The sequence below is a fragment of the Pinus tabuliformis genome, chromosome Q, assembly GCF_031772625.1.
Source record: "Pinus tabuliformis cultivar Carrire ecotype Pingquan chromosome Q, CPIR1, whole genome shotgun sequence".
Taxonomy (NCBI): Eukaryota; Viridiplantae; Streptophyta; class Pinopsida; order Pinales; family Pinaceae; genus Pinus; species Pinus tabuliformis.
In genome coordinates, this window is record NC_142296.1 from 1,028,117,348 (window position 1) to 1,028,137,594 (window position 20,247).

Consider the following 20,247-nt stretch of genomic DNA (forward strand, 5'->3'; position numbering starts at 1 on the left):
CCATCCACATTTTTTTTAACAATCCATAAATTAATTAAAAAAATACAAATAAACTATAAATCAAAGCAAACCATAATAGAAGAAAAAACTCTTAAATTATCATACAAGTATTCCATATTTTAAAGCCTTTCTTGGCATATTATTTTATTTATTTTTCCCAAAACTTGACAAGGATTTGTTAGAATTGTAACTTGAAGTTATGTAAGCTATATAATTTGAGTTCCTCTAGATTTGTTTGTATTGAATTTATTTACACATTTAAAACTACAATTTAAATATCAAAAAACAACAATCTCCCCAAAATTTATAATGCTATATTTTGAATGTTTAAAATAAATAAATTAAAATTATATCTATATATATAAATAATTAATATTAATCCGAACATTAAAATAAATAAAATAAAAAAATCAATTAAAAAAACTTAAAAACACCCTATAAGACAATATTTTTATTTTTTATTTTTTTTAAATGAGATATGTGGATGAGTAAATGTAATTTGTGAAATCATTCTCTGCTTTACCTTTGATAGGGAATCTACACCTACTTCACTTCATATATTGTCTTTTGAACTTTATTATTTGAACTTTATTATTTACATTTGATAGGGAATCTACACCCACTTCCTATATTGTATTTTGCACTTTATTATTGCTTTTTATTTTTGTTATATATATATATATATATATATTTTTTTTTTTTAATTATTATTACTTTAATTTTTTTAATCATTATTATTTTTTTATTATTTTTTTGTTTTACATATAATGCTTTTTAATTATTAATTTTCATTTTTATTTTGGTTCATTTTTTATTTTTTTTATTTATATATATATATAAATTATTAAAATAAAAATAATATTTTTTAATAAAAATAAATTTATTAATTTTTCTTAATAGTTTTCAATATTCATATATTTTAATTTTAAAATATTTAAATTGTTTTTTTTAAAGTGGTTCTCATTATTTAAAGTGGTTCTCTCTCACACACATATATATATATATTAAGGTTTTTGGTTACAATGGTGTTGATTGTCAATCCTATGATTTTGATAGCATCACTTTTTTCTTTCAGAATTAAATTTTCATTCTTAGTTTCAACAATATGAAGTGTCAAGGCTATAATTTCAAATAAGTAGTAATTTTAACTTTGAGAAAAAATGATAATCTAACCACTAAAGCAACCTTAAAAAACTAATAACTCTGGAGAGCTTTTTTGTTAGGTTGGTAAATTTGTTTACGCTCGATGTCATGAAAATAAAGTTTGTGGAATATTACACAACATCATAATCACATCAATGAATGTATAATTAACACCATCAATACACTATAATCCATATTGTAATCATGGATATAAATTTGTTGCTTGTATGGCTAATTAGATGTAATTTATAATAATGAATTAGTACTTTAAATTTCAAGAAAGATATAAATGATTTTTTTTAAATAACATTTATAAATGAATATAATTATTTTTCTTCTTTTAAAAGTAATAAAGTCTATGGAATATTAGACAACATCATAATCACATTAATGAATGTATAATTAATATCATCAATACACTATAATCTATATTGTAATCATGGATATAAATTTGTTGTTTATATGGCTAATTAGATGTAATTTATAATAATTAATTAATACTTTAAATTTCAAGAAAGATATTAAGATATTATAAGGAGGTCATCAACCTCACCCTAGAAGATCAAAAGTATCTCTCTGTTTTAACTAGCTCAAAGAATAAAATTAATATAGCCAAGATTAGAACGAACTCTCATGAGATCCATAGTGAAACAGGTCGTTGGGTAGTTCCTAAAACACCATGGATGGAAAGGTTTTGCCATCTATGTGAGAATACGAACATCGAGGATGAAAATCACTTACTCTTAGAGTGCCCCGTGTACAACCACATTAGATCTCAGTTTCAAAATCTTTGTTGCAATATTGATGATGAAAATCACTTCCTCTTAGAGTGCCCCCCATACAACCACATTATATCTCAGTTTCAAAATCTTTGTTGCAATACTGACCTTCCTAGCCTTTTACGTTGTCAAAATTACAGTGAGCTCGGGAGGCTTCTCTCCAAAATTTTTGAGCATATGAATAAAATCTTAAATCAAACTAAATAATTCATTTCTTTAGATCTGATAGACCAAAAATTGGTCTCAGTGGACGTTAACCATCATCATCATCATCAAATGATTTTTTTTAAATAACATCTATAAATGAATATAGTTATTTTTCTTCTTTTAAAAGTTATTGTGGGCTCTACAATCTAATATAGAGTAGATGTAGGCTTTAGATGTTAGATAATAGGTGTAACATGTTTGATTTAAATATTTTTTAAATTCAATTTTTTTAATTGTTATTTTGTTTTATTAATAAAATTACGAACAATTTTTTAGATAAAAGAAAATCATAATATACATATCACATTAAAATATATAACATATAAATAGTAGTTACAAATTAACATCCATTTTACCAAGTAAATTAAAGTAATGATTCGTAAACATATTTAAATTTAATTAATAAACACATAAAATTTTACTATTTAAAATATAACAAGATTCTTAACCATGATTATTCACCCCATAGCTTCTAAACAAACTTTTTTACGATATCATGGACCAATACAATGAATTATCAATACCACATACCAAAAAGTATATATATATATATATATATATATATATATATATATATATATATATATATATATATATATCATTTTAATTTAATTTTATAACATTTTTAAAATTAAAACTTAATACTTACGATAAACATACAATCACAAGATTCTTAACCATGGATATTCACCCCATTTTATCATGGATATTATTAAATTATAAATAGACTTTGTTTCAATACCATGGGCCAATGTCATGGCTTATCAATGCCACTTGCCAAAAAACCATAAATAATTTCATATCAAAATTTTTTATAGATATTTTATCTAAAAGAAAAAAGCCACGAGAGATGTAGTGCTTTAAATGTTTGTAATCATTTACATGTGGGTTCAATTAAACAATAATAAAAGGTTAAAAGTAATTGTCAAGAGAGACCCTCTCCAATTTAGTATGTGTCATATCCCCAGATTATTGTAAATATTTTATTTATCTCAGTAAAAACAAGAAAATTATCTATTGTATAACTTATATTTTTTTTTGGTAAATGGAAATTAAAAATGACAGGAATATCATGTAACACCGGTGGAGGAAAGTTAAGACATGGATAAAAAAACAGTTGCAAACCCTAACCACCCTTTCCCCCAACCGTGGAATGGTTTCTAGGAAAAGGAGGGGGAAGAGGGAAAGAGGGGGTTGTGTTGTAGATGACAGACAGTAGGAAAAGGTTATGGGACTTACCATGTTTGGTGAGGATCAGATGGTAAGGGCACAGAGCGCGTGCAACCAGCAAAGACGGTAGTCTTTGAGTAAGCTAGGGGGGAGACTGGTCTCGAAAGATAGTCTCAAGGTCGGGTGGATTGACTAGCTGCTGGAAGCAGTAGTGGCCTTAACCAGGAAACAGAAAGAGGAGGAGTACTTACAGAAGGCGACCCAGGTATGTGGATCTATCTTGAATTAAAATAGAAAAAGATTATTTCTATAGATTGCAGTTCTGTTTACTTGTAGTGCGAAATGGAACCAGAGGGAAGAAAGTTGGGAGGACAGTAGCTTCATCTTTTATTTATTTAAAATCTTTTCTAGATAATAGAGGTAGTAGGTAATCTGGAAGAAAGTTAACCCAGAACCTCATAGTTAGCTAGTGCTGTATAAATAGTCCTCTTTTCTCAGTTTTACAACTAAAGTATGCTGGTGATTGGGGTGTTGATGGTATTAGGTAAGGCTGTCAAAATGGTTTTGCCATGAGGAGTTTTACCTCATGTAATAATCAGTGTCCAAGAAACAGAGTGTAAAAAGTAATTGAATACCCAAGAAAGACAGTAGGAAACGTGGACAGTCGCTCAAGGGTACGATAATAAACCAAAGGAGAGGAAAACAAACGATGTACCCGAATTATAGAAGAGGGTAGAGCTTTGAACTAAGACCAGTATCATTTCCTGTGGTTTGAAACTTCGGGATCTAGGATAGAAAGATAGGTACACAAGAGGGAAAAATAGATTCTTGATACTGGTGTCATTTCGTGGTGATTTTCAAAACTGCGAGGTTAATACAGAAAAAAAAGAATAGTTTGACTTTTAAATTTGCATTATAGTATGCCAAATAACCTCCTTCTAAACAAACATCAAAGATTATATGTATGGCAAGAAAATCTCGAGGAAAAATCTTGTACTCGGTAGATAACCAGACAGACCACGCAAGCAGGGTTTTGAATTGTTTATGAGTCTTGAAGCCCCAGAGAAGAGGGTGCTCGGAAGCCGAAACCCGTAGGTCGTAAACTACCTCGAGAGAGAGGAACCCCCCCCGATAACAAAACCCCTGGGACTGAGCGACAGAGAGACAGTTTTCATGTAAGGTTTTAGGAAAATTGTGGAAAACAATTTATATAGCCTCTGTGTAATAACCCGTATGATCAGCAGAAAACACGCATACAGTAAGAATTAGCCCAGAACTCTAATGCAGATAAAGGGAAATTCTATATTAAAACTTTCAAACTATAGCTAATGAACAGAGTCCGGAGAAGGCCAGAGCCACAACTCAAACTGAAAGGAAATCGCAGCCATTTTCAACACAAATTTTCCTTAACTCAAAACTATTATTACTCATACCCATTTAAACGAGGAATCAAGATTTACTATAATATAGTTATTATTTCCGCAGACTATCAAATGTCCAAAATATCCAGGAAAAGAAAGTAGATTATGAACAACAGAATAACCGGACAATTGAAGTGAACTGTGACCACTATCTCGTGCTAGAATAACCATACAAATAGCAAAGCTACAGCCAGTGCTAGATCTGGAGAAATCCTCAATTGACACATAACAAAAACAGTAAGAGAACTCTTCAGTTCGAGAGCAGAAGTGAGCTCAGAAAGATTTACCAATTGAGGCCACATCGTGCCATAATTATTACAACTGGGTAAAACCCTCAAAACCCTAACCTCTTCTATAACGAGAAGCTGAATAAGAGGAAAAACATCATATAGCTGTGGAGAACCTCATACACGCCTCAGGCTTTCATACCCAACCAAGGTAAGCTCTTACCCGTGACAGGCGCTATTCCAAGCTAGTCATGCTAAGCCGAACCAAACAACCTGTGTAGTAAGTTCATTCCACAAGAGTACTGATTAGATTACTTGATAGGACAGAAAATCTCCAGTTGCAAGAAATAAGGAAATCAAAACAAAATAATGGGGAGCGAGCCGACAAAAAAAAAAAAATATAGAACAGTATACCTGTAACAATCTGGACCTCTGCCAGACCACGAAGATGGCCTCGAGTAGGCATCATCCAAGGAAATTCCAGCAAATTCTAAGAGCAGAGCTGTGAAATGCAATGGCTGCCTCAGAGCAGATTTCGCGGGAGGGCTGCAAAGCCAAATGAGGACAGTCCCGTAGCAAGTCATGCTTGAGGAGAACCCCGAGACAGGCGCCACCGTCGGATCGCTGGAGATAAGCAGCATCGTCGATCTGGGTGGGGTTCCCGAGTGGAGCAGGTGAGGCCGGACGGTCCACCCAAGCCATGTACAGGACAACGCAGACAATATTAACAACAAACCAATTCAACATGGCTTGCCACGTGACGGAAGCAGTGCGATATCAGATAAAAATTAATTGCAATAGTATGGATCACTCAATTAATCAAACCATGGATATTTACCGAAAAGGCGCATGTATAAAGTCCTTAGTAGCTGTATGTATGGTAGTTCTAGAGCCACGTAAAATCAAATACCAAGGTACGGGAGGCCAGCGCCACAAAACACATTAACTCCTTGCATGCGGATATAGCTTTAATATAATAAAAAAAAATTAACGGTGGTGACATTACAAGTGGTATCAGAGCCCAGGTTGCAAAACTATGGCCTCTGGGCACTGGGAAAAAAAAAACATCAACAAACTGTATATTTACTATTTATTTCCTCTCTAATGAGTAAAAGAAACAGTTACTGTGATAGCCATCTATTGTTGCTTGTTTTGTGGTAAGCACAAGGAAATGGAGGATTGACAACATGAGAAGAACAGAAAGTGCGTCACACAGGTTTGTGGCGGGTCAGGGACCTACAACGGGTCCTGGCAGTTATCCTGAATAATGGGTACAGCTGGGTGAGGAAGCCCACAATACCAATCAGGAAATTTTGGTGACGATACAAGAGTTGAAAAATGAAATGGCTCGATTACGGGAAGATAATGCAAGGTTAACTATGGAACAAGAGAGGATTATAAAAAGCCTATCTGACAGACAAAACCAGCAGCCACCGAATCCCAGCACTGAGCAACAAAGAATGTCAGGAGAACAGAATCACCCCACAGAACCCGAGGAGTCAGAAGGAAGGGAGGAGGAACGCTCAGATAATGCCTCCGAACAACAGACATCCAAAAGGCAGCGGATCGAGTTGCAAGGGGAGTTTCGTAAAATCAAGCCACCACACTTCGATGGAGAACAGGAGGAAGCAGCTGAAGCCTGGTTGATTAATATGAACAAATACTTCCAGCTGTACGAATATGATCACAACCTCAAGGCATGATTGGCCATTTTCCAATTACAGGGGAAGGCCACCTTGTGGTGGGAGGAAGTTAAGATGGTAAAGGGGGTAAGCGAACAGAATGTCACTTGGGAGAAATTTCAAAGATACTTTAAGGAAAGGTACCTGACTGAGCGCTTCTATGATGAGAAGGCGAGGGAATTTCATGACCTGCAGTTGGGGCAGCAAACTATGGATGAATTTATTACTCGTTTTACTTCCCTACTCCGCTATGTGCCCTATATCCGGGAAGAGAAAGCTAAAGTACAGAGGTTTGTTAGCAGCCTACCCGTAAGTATGAGGGAACGGATTGAATTTGATAACCCAAAGACGATGGATGAGGCTATACGCAAAGCCTGAATTTGCTACTAGCAGAGCAAGCAAAAGGGAGAGCTTCTAGGTAAGAAATGGGGCGATAAGAGAAGCAGCAAGCTGGCTAGTGGTACTAAAGGTAACCGTGGTGGAAGTAACAAAGGATTCGCTAAAGGGAAAATCAGCAGAAACTCTCAAAAGAATTCGCTCCGATTAAAGCCCCTCAACGAGTCCAGAACTAATGATCAATCTGGAAAAACAGACAACGAAGGGACAACAAGGCCCCCAGTGCAATGTTGGGGCTGTGGTGGCCCTCATTATGTGAAAAATTGTCCTCAGCGTAAGGGAGCCAAACAGGTTTCCCAGGTTTATGAAGCTTCTACAGTTGGCGATGTAGGAAGGAGTCTACCAAAGATTAATGCCGCTCTGGAAGATCGCCAGGCAGAGTACCAGCCGACCATGGTGGAATTCGAAGGTAAACTCTTAGACCTTGTTGTAACTGTTTTAATTGACCCTGGTGCAACATTAAGTTATATTAGTCCTAGAATTGTGGAACACTGTAAGTTGCAACTTGTTAAGTTTAAGGACCCCTGGTTAGTTCAGTTGGCAACAGGGGCAAAAAGGCGGGTAGTGGCTAAGGTCAAAAACTGCCCTTTAAAAATAGCAGGATAGTTAGTGACAACAGATTTAAATGTGCTTCCCCTTGGCTCGTACGACATATTGATTGGTATGGATTGGTTAGAAAAAAAATGGTCCATAATTAATTGTAAAACCAAGACTATCAGCTATAAGGATGAGCTTGGAATAAAACAAGAGATGCAGGGGATTAAGTGGCCAGTGCAGATTTGGCCCATAACTGCCTCACAGTTAGCCAAATGCATCAGAAAAGGATGTCAGATTTATGCCATCCAAGTGGAGTACGCTGATTCAAAAAATAAAACAGCCACATTGGAAAATATTCCTGTGGTACAAGAATTTACTGATGTGTTCTCGGAAGAGATTCCCAGGCTGCCACCCAAAAGGGGCATAGATTTTACCATTGAATTGGTGCCAGGAGTAGCCCCAGTCTCTCGAGCACCCTACAGAATGAGCGTACTAGAATTGACAGAGCTGAAGATGCAATTACATGAGCTGTTAGACAAAAAATACATTTTCTCTAGTGTGTCCCCTTGGGGAGCCCTGGTATTATTCGTTAAGAAAAAGGATGGGACTCTCCGCATGTGTATGGATTACCGTCAGTTAAACAAATTGACAATTAAAAATAAGTACCCCCTACCCTGCATTGATGAACTGTTTGACCAAGTGAGAGGGGCAACAATTTTCTCAAAGATTGATTTGCGGTCAGGATATCACCAGATCCGTATTAGAGAGGAAGACATAGCTAAGATAGCTTTTAGAACTCGGTATGGCCACTATGAGTTTGTGGTGTTACCCTTCGGGTTGACCAATGCCCCCGCCACCTTTATGTGCCTGATGAACAACGTGTTTCATCGGTATTTGGATAAATTTGTGCTGATCTTTATTGACGATATATTGATATACTCTCGGACTATGGAGGAGCATCAGGAGCATCTCAGGTTAGTATTGCAAACCCTCCGAGAGCACCAATTGTACGCTAAGTTCAGTAAATGTGAATTTTTCAAGGAGTAGATACAGTACTTGGGCCATATCATCACTAAGGATGGAATTTCCGTGGATCCTGAAAAGATAAGGACCATTATGGAATGGCCAGTACCCAAAGATGTGGCAGACATCCGATCTTTCATGGGATTGGTGGGCTATTATAGACGGTTTGTAGAGGGATTTTCGAAAGTGGCTTACCCAATCACATCCTTGCAGAAAAAGGGAAGAACTTTCAGGTGGACCCCTGAATGTCAAAAAATCTTTGAACAACTCAAGTATTTACTCACCACAACTCCTGTTCTAAGTATAGCCAATCCCAACAAAGATTACGTAGTGTGTACTGACGCAAGCAAAGAAGGATTGGGAGGTGTGCTAATGCAAGAAGGAAAAGTGATAGCATACGAATCAAGGAAGTTAAAAGAGCATGAGCAGAAATATTCTGCTTACGATCTAGAATTGGCAGTTGTAATTCACGCCCTGAAAATGTGGCGACATTATCTTGTGGGAAGGAAATTTCTGTTATTGACAGACCATCACAGCCTAACCAATTATTTTAGCCAGCCCACACTAAATGCAAGGCAAGCACGGTGGGTGGATTTCTTAAGTAGCTTTGATTTTGAGATCAAGCATATAAAAGGGAAGGAGAACCGGGTGGCGGACGCTTTGAGTCGAAATTTGCAATGTTTGTACGAGATTTCTTGCAGTGAAAGGAAAAGCCCCTTCGGGGAAATGATCAAAAGGGCAACCGAACAAGATGTTGTATATCAGCAAATAAAATAGTAAGTACAGCTACCAAATAGCAAGGAAAAACAGCCGGATTATGCTCTGGATGTTGTTGGGATATTGTATTATAAAGGAAGGCTGTATGTACCCAATCAGAACAATATTAAAAATTTGATATTGGACGAGTATCATAGGAGTCATTATGCCAGACACCCAGGATATCAAAAGATGATCACCGCACTCCGAAAAGAATATTATTGGCAGGGTATGAAGAAAGATGTGGCTGGGTACTTGGCTCGATGTCTTGAATGTCAGCAAATTAAAGCAGAACACCAGCATCCTGCGGGCTTATTACAACCGTTACCCATCCCAGAATGGAAGTGGGAAACCATCTCTATGGACTTTATAACAGGCTTGCCTAAGTCAAAGAAGAACAATGATTTCATCATGGTGGTTGTGGACAAACTAAGCAAGTCATCGCATTTTATACCGGTGCAATCTACATACAGAGCGGTGCAGATTGCCCATGTGTTCATGCAGAACATATTTAAACTGCATGGGTTACCAAAGACAATACTTTCAGACTGGGATGTAAAATTTACATCGGCCTTTTGTAAAACATTGTTTGAAGAATTGGGAACTCAGCTGAACTTTAGTACGGCATATCACCCTCAAACTGACGGGCAAACTGAACGGGTGAATCAGGTGGTGGAAGATATGTTAAGGGTGTATGTGATGCAACAACCAACCAAGTGGGAGGACTATCTTCACTTGGTTGAATTTGCATACAATAATGGCTACCACACATCATTGCAGATGAGCCCTTTTGAGGTGCTGTATGGGCAGAAGTGCCGCACCCCCTCGAGCTGGAGTGGACCAGAAGACAGATTGATGTTAGGTCCTGAAATGCTCAAGGAGATGGAGGAATTGGTTAAAAAAGTGCGTTCTAATCTGAAGGCAGCTCAGGATAGGCAAAAGAACTTCGCTGACTGGAAAAGGAGGTTTAAGGAGTATCAGGTCGGTGACCATGTGTATGTGAGAATTCGAGCAAAAAAGAGCACTTTACAGTGGAGTGGGTGCGCTAAGTTGGCACCTCGATATTGTGGACCCTTCCAGATCTTAGCAAGGGTTGGGCCGGTGGCTTACCAGCTCGCTCTGCCTAGTCACATACGAGTCCACAATGTCTTTCATGTTTCCGTGTTAAAGAAATATGTTTATGATCCTAAACATGTGATTAATTGGCAGGATATTCAGGTGAGAATTTTCTCGGTAAATCAATCAAAATGTTTTCTCTTAAAGGAAAACTGACTCAGGGTGTTGCATATTGCAGGTAGAACCGGAAGGAGAAATCCGAGTCGAACCGCTGAGCATTCTAGACCGGAGAGAAGTCACGTTGCGGAAGCGGGATATTACCCAAGTTAAAGTGCAGTGGCAGCACTTTGGGCCTGATGAGGCCACTTGGGAAGATGAAGAACTCATGAAACAGGCTTACCCAGGGCTGTTTATAACTGAAAGACATCGGGACGATGTCTAATTTCAGGAGGGGGAGATGTCATATCCCCAGATTATTGTAAATATTTTATTTATCTCAGTAAAAACAAGAACATTATCTGTTGTATAACTTATATTTTTTTTTGGTAAATGGAAATTAAAAATGACAGGAATATCATGTAACTCCTATGGAGGGAAGTTAAGACATGGATAAAAAAAAACAGTTGCAAACCCTAACCGCCCTTTCCCCCAACTGTGGAATGGTTTCCAGGAAAAGGAGGGGGAAGAGGGAAAAAGGGGTTTGTGCTGTAGATGACAGACAATAGGAAAAGGTGATGGGACTTACCATGTCTAGTGAGGATCAGATGGTAAGGGCGCAGAGCGCATACAACCAGCAAAGATGGTAGTCTTTTAGTAAGCTATGGGGGAGACTGGTCTTGAAAGACAGTCTCAAGGTTGGGTGGATTAACTAGCTGTTGGAAGCAGTAGTGGCCTTAACCAGGAAACGACAAGAGGAGGAGTACTTACAAAAGGTGACCCAGGTATGTGGATCTATCTTGAATTAAAATAGAAAAAGATTATTTCTATAGATTGCAGTTCTGTTTACTTGTAGTGCGAAATGGAACCAGAAGGAAGAAAGTTGGGAGGACAGTAGTTTCATCTTTTATTTATTTAAAATATTTTTTGGATAATAGAGGCAGTAGGTAATCTGGAAGAGAGTTAACCCAAAACCCCACAGTTAGCTAGTGTTGTATAAATAGTCCTCTTCTCTCAGTTTTACAACTAGAATATGCTGGTAATTTGGGTGTTGATAGTATTAGGTAAGGCTGTCAAAATGGTTTTTCCATGAGGAGTTTTACCTCATGTAATAATTAGTTTCCAAGAAACAGAGTGTAAAAAGGAATTGAAAACCCAAGAAAGACAGTAGAAAACGTGGACAGTCACTCAAGGGTACGATAGTAAACCAAATGGGAGGAAAACAAACGTTGAACCCGAATTATAGAAGAGGGTAGAGCCTTGAATTAAGACCAGTATCATTTCCAGTGGTTTGAAAACCTCGGGATCTAGGATAGAAAGATAGGTCCACGAGAAGGAAAAACAGATTCTTGATACCGGTGTCATTTCGTGGTGATTTTCAAAACTGTGAGGTTAATACAGAAAAAAAAAGAATAGTTTGACTTTTAAATTTGCATTACAGTATGCCAAATAACCTCCTTCTAAACAAACATCAAAGATTATATGTATTGCAAGAAAAGCTCGAGGAAAAATCCTGTACTCGGTAGATAACCAGACAGGCCACGCAAGGAGGGTTTTGAATTGTTTATGAGTCTTGAAGCCCGGAGAAGAGGGGGCTCGAAATCCGAAACTCGAAGGTCATAAACTACCTCGAGAGAGAGGAACACCCCCCTGGTAACAAAACCCCTCGGACTGAGCGACAGAGAGACAGTTTTCAGGTAAGGTTTTAGGAAAAATTGCGGAAAACAATTTATATAGCCTCTGTGTAATAACCCGTATGATCAGCAGAAAACATGCATACAGTAAGAATTAGCCTAGAACTCTAATGCAGATAAAGGGAAATTCTATATTAAAACTTTCAAACTATAGCTAATGAACAGAGTCCGGAGAAGGCCAGAGCCACAACTCAAACTGAAAGGAAATCGTAGCCATTTTCAACACAAATTTTCCTTAACTCAAAACTGTTACTGCTCATACCCATTTAAACGAGGAATCAAGATTTACTATAATATAGTTATTAATTCCGCGGACTATCAAATGTCCAAAATATCCAGGAAAAGAAAGTAGATTATGAACAGCAGAATAACCGGACAATTCAAGTGAACTATGACCACTATCTCATGCTAGAATAACCATACAAATAGCAGAGCTACAGCCAGTGCTAGATCTGGAGAAATCCTCAATTGACACATAACAAAAACAATAAGAGAACTCTTCGGTTCGAGAGCAGAAGTGAGCTCGGAAAGATTTACCAATTGAGGCCACAGCGTGCCATAATTATTACAACTGGGTAAAACCCTCAAAACCCTAACCTTTTCTATAACGAGAAGTTGAATAAGAGGCAAAACATCATATAGCTATGTAGAACCTCATACATGCCTCAGGCGTTCATACCCACCAAGGTAAGCTCTTACCCGTGACAGGTGTTGTTCCAAGCCAATCGAGCTAAGCCAAACCCAACAACCTACGCAGTAAGTTAATTCCACAAGAGCACTAATTAGATTACTTGATAGGATAGAAAATCTCCAGCTGCAAGAAATAAGGAAATCAAAACAAAAGAATGGGGAGCGAGCCGGAAAAAAAAAAAAAAAAATATAGAACAGTATACTTGTAACAATCTGGACCTCTGCCAGACCATGAAGATGGCCTCGAGCAGGCATCATCCAAGGAAATTCCAGCAAATTCTAAGAGCAGAGCTGTGAAATGCAACGGCCGCCTCAGAGCAGATTTCGCTGGAGGGCTGCAAAGCCAAATGAGGACAATCCTGTAGCAAGTCATGCTTGAGGAGAACCCCGAGACAGGCGCCATCGTCAAATCGCTGGAGATAAGCAGCATCGTCAATCTAGGTGGGGTTCCCGAGTGGAGCAGGTGAGGCTGGACGGTCCACCCAAGCCATGTACAGGACAGCGTAGACAGTATTAACAACAAACCAATCCGGCATGGCTTGCCACGTGACGGAGGCAGCGCGATATCAGATAAAAATTAATTGCAACAATATGGATCACTCAATTAATCAAACCATGGACATTTACCGAAAAGCCGCATGTATAAAGTCCTTAGTAGCTGTATGTATGGTAGTTCTAGAGCCGCGTAAAATCAAATACCAGGGTATGGGAGGCCAGCTCCACAAAACACATTAACTCCATGCATGCGGATATAGATTTAATATAATAATTTTTTTTTTTAACGGTGGTGACATTACAGTATGTAGAGATGATGTGTTATGTAAAACATTTTGACTCTCCAATGTAGTATGTAGAGATGTTATGTCCTGTAAACATTTTGACTCGGGAAAAATAAAATAAAATAAACTAAACTAATAATGACAGGTCAAATTATATAAAACCAAAAATAAAAATTAAAAATAAAACATAAAATTAATATATTCAATTATAATTAATTATAAAAGCAACCTAGTTCAATCTTAACCATGGATCTTAAAGTGAAACGAAATTGATCTTGTTGTGCCCAGAGGTTCTCTACAACCCATTATAGGATAGATGTCTAGGTGTTAGATGTAAATATTTTTTATTTTTTTTTTACTAGTAAAATTACCAATAATTTTTTAGATAAAAGAAAATCATAATATACATATCACATTAAAAAAGTAGTTATAAATTAACATCCATTTTACCATATAAATTAAAATAATGATTGGTAAACATATTTGAATTTAATTAATAAATACATAAAAATTTAATATTTACTACAAGATTCTTAACAATGAATATCCACCCCTATTTTACAATGGATATTATTAACTTCTAACTAGATTTTCTAGATTTTCTTACCAAATACCGCAGATTATCAATATCACACACAAAAAACATTATATATATATATATATATATATATATATATTTATATATATATATTTCATTTTAATTTAATTTTATAACATTTTTCAAAGTAAAACTTAATACTTACAATAATACAATATCACAAGATTCTTAACCATGAATATTCACGCTCATTTTACCATGGATATTATTAACTTGTAAATAAACTTTGTTACGATACCATGAGCCAATACCATGGCTTATCAATACCTGTTGCCCAAAAACCATAACTCATTTCAAATCAAAATATTTTATAAATATTTAATCTAAAAGCAAAAAGCGAGTGGTGTAAATTTTTGTAATCATTTACACGTGAGTGAATTAAAAAATAATAAAAAGTTAAAAGTAATTGCCTAGAGAAATACTCTCTGACCCAATATATAGAGATGTTGTAACTTACATTAAACATTTTGATTCAAGAAAAATAAAATAAAAATAAAAAATGATAATGATAATTATCAATAAGACATTTTGACTTGGTCAAATTATAGAAAACTAAAACTAAAAATAAAATATAATATAAAATATAAAATACAAAATTAATAATTATAATTATAATTATAATTAAATATAAAACCAGCCTAGATCAACCTTAACTCTAGATCTACCAAGTGCCTAGAGGGATTAAATCTCTTGAGATGCAAGCCTTTTTAAAGTGAAAGGAGACTTGATCCCTCTCGGTGCTTGGTAGATCCTGAGTTGGATCTATGCCTCTTTATGGCTCTTTAGACTCTTGATTTCAATCCAAATTCTGAGATTAGTGTCATGTAGCTAGACCATTATCTCTATAAATCAAACCAAAAAGAGGTCAATTTTCTTATGCCTGCATCTGTTTGAGGTAAACCTTAAGGAAGGTTTACTAGAGGACCTAGAGATAAATCTGGGAGAATGGAGCTATATCCAGGAATTGGACTATGAGAAAATTCTTTTTAAATGTATCCATTGCCATACTCATGGGCACTTTGCCAAAAATTGCCTCCAACTAAAAAAAGATGGGCAGGCCCAAGCCCCTATTTCTAAAGAGATGAGTTTCCGACCAGCACAAAAGCGAAGAAGGAATCATCAAAATAAGGTTGCAGCTCGAAATAAATTTGTTGAAGTGGATCCAATCCCAGAACCTTCTTTCAACAAAAACTCTTTTGAGGCTCTTCAAGATCCATAACAAGGAGAAAATACCCCTATGGATTAACCCAATTGAGGATCAGGGAATTACAAAAGTGCCCATGGAAAATGACGAAAAATCCCCTTCACTGGTCAATCAGGGAATTACAAAAGTGACTAAAAATCCCCTTCACTGGTCAATCCTCGTGGTCCATACTCATATTTTGAGAAAAAAGCATGGGAATTAACACCCTCTGCTCTTGCGAAGATGAAGTGTTTTACCCCAAAGTTTTACAAGGAAGTTATGTCAATTATAACAACTCATGCAAAATCATGCAAGGGAGATAACATTGAAAAATACTTCTCCTCTAATGCAGTGGAACCACCTCTCACAAGAGGCAGGAAATCCAATAAAGAAAAGCCACATGGATTCTCTGCTCCAAAAGAATTCCAAATAACTCAATGTATTGTTTTTTCATTCTCTTTTACTTCCAATATGTAAGAATCTACTCTTGTAAACATTTAGAAGGACTCAATTGTAGTACCTGCACAAAATATTGGGATCTGTCTCCCATGAATATAGTTATTATCTCAATGGAAGATCCCTTAGAAAAATGACAATGTATTGAATTTACCATGTATTTGTTATGGCCGAGTGCAAATTTAATAAAGTTACTAATCATTTGTGTAAAAAAATAATATTAATAACGAACCTAGATCCATCATAACTACACATCTACCAAGATCAAGTCTCCTTTCACTTTAAAAAAGGTTTGCATATCAAGAGATTTGACCCCTCTGAGCCATTGTTAGATCCAGAGTTAAATGGATCTAGGATGATTTTATAACTATTTATAGTTATAATTATTAATTTTATTAATTTTTAGTTTTAGTTTATATAATTTGACCAAGTCAAAATGTTTTATTAATAATTATCATTATTAGTTTTTATTTTTTATTTTTTTAATTTTATTTTTCCCGAGTCAAAACATTCAACATCACTACATACTAGGTTGGAGAGCATCTCTTTTGGCAATTACTTTTAACCTTTTATTAATTTTTAATTGAACCTACATGTAAATTATTACAAACATTTACATCACTACAACATCTCCCCATGACTTTTTGCATTTAGATTAAATATTTATAAATATTTTGATTTGAAATAAGTTATGGTTTTTGGGCAAGTGGTATTGATAAGCCATGGTATTGGCCCATGGTATTGTGACAAAGCTTATTTACAAGTTAATAACATGCATGGTAAAATGGGGGTGAATATCGATGGTTAAAAATCTTGTGATATTGTATGTTTCTTGTAAGTATTAAGTTTTAATTTAAAAAATGTTATAAATTTAAATTAAAATGAATATATATATATATATATATATATATATATATATATATATATATATATATATATATATATATATATATATATATATATATATATAATGAATTATGGTTTTTGGTATGTGGTATTGATAATCCATGGTAGCGACCCATGGTATTGTAAGAAAGCCTATTTAGAAGTTAATAATATCCATGGTAAAAAGGGGGTGAATATTCATAATTAAATGAATCAACAGAATAAGGTTCACCCCAAAATAAGTATCAAGCTCCAAGATCAAATCTCCTTTCACTTTAAAAAAGGCTTGCATCTCAAGAGATTATAGTTTAATCTCTTGAGATGCAAGCCCTTTTTAAATTGAAAGGAGATTTGATCCCTCTTGGTGCTTGATTCCATATTCTAGGGTGAACCTTATTTTGTTGATTCCTTTACCATGAATATTCACCCCCATTTACCATGGATATTATTAACTTCTAAATAGGCTTTCCTACAATACCATGGCCCAATACCATGGATTATCAATACCACATACCACATACCAAAATCCACAATTCATTTCATATATGGGGGTAAAATTGGGGTGAACCTTATTCTATTGATTCCTTCTTTGCTTTTGTGTTGGTTGGAAACTCGTCTCTTTAGAAGTAGGGGTTTGGACATGCTCATATTTTTTTTCGCTGGGGGAGTTTTTGGTAAATTGCTAGTGAGTATGAAAGTTGATGCATTTAAAATGAATCTATGCATAGTCCAATCCTTGGATATACCTCCATTCTCCAAGATTTATCTTTAGGGTGTTAGGTAAACCTTTGTTGAGGTTTACCTTAACACAGATGTAGACACAAGAAAATTGACCTCCTTTTGGTTATGCTTTATACATGTAATGGCCCAGCTTGTTTCTAATGTATTTTAGTGCATCAGGACCCCAAAGATGAAGAGGGAGGTGTGATAAATGAACCCATGCTAGTATGACAATGATCTCAAAATCTAGATTGCAATCAAGAAGCCATGGAGTGATAAAAAGGCCTTTGGACCCCATGAAATATGGCCTGATATGAAAATCAAATCTATTTCTGTTTTATTGAGAAAAAAAAGACATAGAAGCCCCTTCCAACTGCAAGGAAAGTTACCTTTCCTTGAAGCTCGGGGGCCCATTGTTCTGTGATCCAAGTTTCAACAGATTTTGGATTCAGCCACAAGCCCATAAACTTGACAACCAACACTTTTTCTGAGAGAGATAAGGCTCTCTTGCATAGATCTAAAGGAGAGATTTCCACCAGAGGGATTTCAACTAATTTATTCATAATTGTTTGGGGGGGCGGCGGGGGGAGGGGCGAAGAAGTCCCCCAAGGTTTATGAGCTCACAACAAGGATCTGAATATTACCTCCTCCTCCATGCCACTGTGAACAGAACACTAGCAAAGAGCATACAAAAATGACCATGGAAATGAGTGAAGCTACGAGTTTGAAGGCACACCCAACTCAATGATCTAAGCAGCAAATGGGCTCGAGCTTGCTCTATACCTACAAGAAAATATTCGGTGGCTAGGGAAACCCTAACCGCTTGATGACGTAATCCATAGAGAAAATTTTCTCCACGATTTTCTTTTTTTAATATAGAAGTTATTATTAATAATTAATGTGTATAATATTTAAAAAAAATATTGTTGGACTAGTGCTAGAGGTATCTTAATTGGTGATCAAAGTAATGCAAGTCTTGAGAAAATTGAGAGATCCAATGTTAAAATCTCCCTAGTTGTGACTTGGTTTATGGAGAGGAGGACAGGTCATAGACCTCCAAAGGTTTACTAGTAGCTACATGTCAGACGAGCAATTGGGTTCCTCTAGGATACAAAAAAAAAATGTTGGACTAGTTACAAAAGGGAAATATATTTTTGTTACTCAACATAAATTAATCCCCTTATGCAACGTGTGTGTGCTTTTCATCCTCTACCTCCTCAGTATAGGACATGTTGATCATGGAAGTGTATGGAACAATAAAAAACCAAATACATAATGTTTTACATCTTAGAATAGTTTTAGTTACTTTTTTTTCAAAAAGAAAATGCCATTATCTTTTGGAAAAAAATATACATGTTTCCACTTGTAGACGGTTGAGAAAAGAAATTTAGTTACTTTTTTTCAAAAAGAAAATGTGATTATGTTTCAGGAAAAAATATACATGTTTCCACTTGTATATGGTTGAGAAAATAAATTTATGATTGCTACTATGGTAACTATAAATTCACTTGTACATAAAAATCTGCGTAAATCTAAGTACAACAGAAGCAAAAACAAAAATCGGTTTGGTTATCCACTAATACATATAGAGATAGGAAATCATATCCTTCTTTCAATATTGCAAATGAAATATCTTACAAAATACTCTATACCTTGATGTACATTGCTTTAGTGACAATGCCATCAAAACTTGCTTTTATACTAAAAGTACTAGTTGATAGCTTAAGTGCTTAGATAGATTATTTTCCTGGGCATTAGCTCTACAAAAAAAACTACACCAATATCGTAAAAGGGAGGATCACCTTGGCATGGCCCATCAAAATAACCCCAATGAATAAAATAGTCAATACATGGGATGATTATGATTAAGAGTGTGGGATTTTTAGCTTTCAATTTGATTTTGAATTTCTTGATCATTTTGCAAATACCAACAACAAATACTTTTGGAGGAATATCAGTATCCTTGAATTGGCATAAATTCTAGCCCACCAAATATGATTAATGAGGATGCAAGGGAAACCTTCGAAAATGGCTACATGTTTGTCTATAAGCCGGTCTTGAAGACAGTCCGAAAGAGAATCCTTTTCCCATTGTTAAATTGGCAACTAGGGCCAAACTCCATGTAGGTCGGCTTATTTATGGCAGCTGATATTTTTATTGGATCCCTCTCATCGAGAGGTGTAGGATTGATCCAAAGATCATCCGATTCCGATAAGTATTTATGGAGATATGAATTTATTTTGTTTATGTAATTATAGTCAAGCCGACCAGCACATATGTAGGCTCTAGAAGCTCAACCGACGTGTCTATTCAACCTCTACATATTTAGTATAAATCAGAGAGGATTTTGGAGTCATTAGCACAACACATTCTCCAGGTGAATTCCTCCTCTCCACGTCTTGGGTTTTTGGAGAGGGAGAAGACACATAAAGAGAATACGTTGAATGGACTAGCTACAGATATAGCTGTAATAGAATGAGCCGCAGTCCATACGCTATGATGAGGGCACATCCACGCAGCAGATGAGGTCTTAGCTACGTTGGCAAATGAAGATCTATCTACGCATACGCAGCAATGGAAGACTTCTACACTCGGTCAATGTAAGGCCATATACGCCGTTCATGAAACGTGATGAATCTCCCTACGTGCAGTTCATGACAATGTGATGCCCTCAGTCAACGTAAGGATG